This window comes from Penaeus chinensis, chromosome 17, assembly GCF_019202785.1.
Source record: "Penaeus chinensis breed Huanghai No. 1 chromosome 17, ASM1920278v2, whole genome shotgun sequence".
Taxonomy (NCBI): domain Eukaryota; kingdom Metazoa; phylum Arthropoda; class Malacostraca; order Decapoda; family Penaeidae; genus Penaeus; species Penaeus chinensis.
The window spans coordinates 14,499,204-14,501,163 of NC_061835.1; positions in this window are offsets into that span (position 1 = coordinate 14,499,204).

The window sequence follows — 1,960 nt, forward strand, 5'->3', positions numbered from 1 at the left end:
GACAACAGGGTTTATAGTTAATGATTAATAGTTAAAACAATTAAATGTGCTAGACATCAAGGTCATAAAGCACTATGGTAAGGTACAGTAGCGAAAAGGATTACGAATTAGTTAATCATTAGGATGAAGTTAAAGGTTTACTCAGTACTAGATAGTATAGTAGTAAAAGGGTAGAGAGTTTGAGCTGATGGGGTAAAGGTTGTTAAAAGAGGGAGGAGAATAAGTTGTCAAAGGTAAAGGTGGGAGACTTTGAGGGGATGTCCAAAAGGTTGGGGGGTCAGGAAGTGTGAATAAGTGAGGAAAAGCAGAAGTACGGGTTGCTGCAGAGCGGGGACAGGATAGCAAGATGTGTGAGACTGAAAGAGGAACATTACACGAGGAGCATAGAGGTGGATCAGATTGTGACAAGAGATAGGAATGTGTGAGGCGAATGTGTCTAGTTTTCCAGTGTCTATTCATATGGAATGGCATTAACCATGGGGAGATGGAAGGTTTTATGTTATGTAATTTATTAGTGGTAAGGCTTGGGGTAGTAGTCAGAGGCTGGAATATGTGAAAATCTAGGCTGGTGAGATGGTTAATGGTTAAAAGCAAAATAAATGTGCTAGACATCTAAGGTCATGTAGCACTATAGTAAATGGTAGTGAAGGGTGGTTGAGTTAGTGATTAGTTGTCAAAGTTAGGCAAAGGAATTGACGAGTAAATGGGTTAAGGTTGGGTAAGGTAATGTATAGGGGTTAGATCAAGTGAAGGATGTATATGCATTTGAGGAATGAAAACAGGATGTCAAATGGTTAATGGTTTAAAGCAAAATAAATGTGCTAGACATCTAAAGTCATATAGCACTATAGTTAATGTTTGTGAAGGATGGTTGGGTTAGTGATTAGTTGTTATAGCTGGGTTAAGGAAATGGTGAGTGAATGGGTTAGGGTCGGATGAGGTAATGTAAAGGGGTTAGATCAAGTGAAGGATATATATGTGTTTGAGGAAGGAAAACAGGTTGTCAAAGCAGAAAGTGTGAGATTCTGTAAGGATGTCTGATAAGTTCGGATGACTATGTAGGGAGGACGTGGGCATGACAATATAATATGTGGGACTGAAAGAGGAACATTCGGAATCGCGAATGTTCCAATGAAGGATAGTTATACTTTCGTTGATTTACTGGCAAAGATTGCAGTGCGTGTTGGAGAATTTGAAGGGGAAGGTGCTAGAGGGTGCGATAAAGAATGAGGTTGGGGAGGTGGTGTTGTATCAGGAGGGGTGTCGGGAGGTAGAGGGTCTGGGGAAGAGGGTACTTGTGACATGAGGGTTTCACGTGTGTATCCAGGAGGGAGTGGAAGGGATAGAGGGGATAGTGGGGTTAATATAGGTGGGGCTGGAGTCAGGGGGAATGGGTTTTGTTGGTATGGGGAAGGAGGATTAGGTGTAGGGAGAATATGAGTAGGAGGAGGATGGATATCGGCAGTCACTTTGAGTGTGGAGGGAGCGAGAGTTGTAGAATTTGAAGGTGGATGAGTATTAGTTTGGGACTCGATTATGTAGTTCTGGATATCTTCAAGAGTTTCTGTAGTGGAGTTGGTTGGGGAGTTTTCTGAGATAAAGGTTTTCTTGTGAGGGGGGGAAGAGAAGTCTGGTGTCTTAAAAATAGGGGCAAAGGAAGGTGGAGGTGATTGTGAGGTAGGGGAAGAGGGGGTGGAACGTTTATTCTGTCTGCTGCGGGTAGTGCGGGGAGGGAGAGGGGAAGGTGTTGGGGCTGTAGTAGAGATTGGGGTGTCTGGATTTAGGATAGCAAAAGAATTTGATTGGGTAGAGATTGGATTGTCTGGGTTTAGGATGGCAAAAGAATTTGACTGGGGAAGGTAGGAGGTAGAAGAGGGGAAGTTAGATGCAGGGGGGTTGGGTTTAGGAGAGGGTGTAGGAGCTTGGGAGGTAGGGGGTTTGGCAGAGTGAGCGACATTAC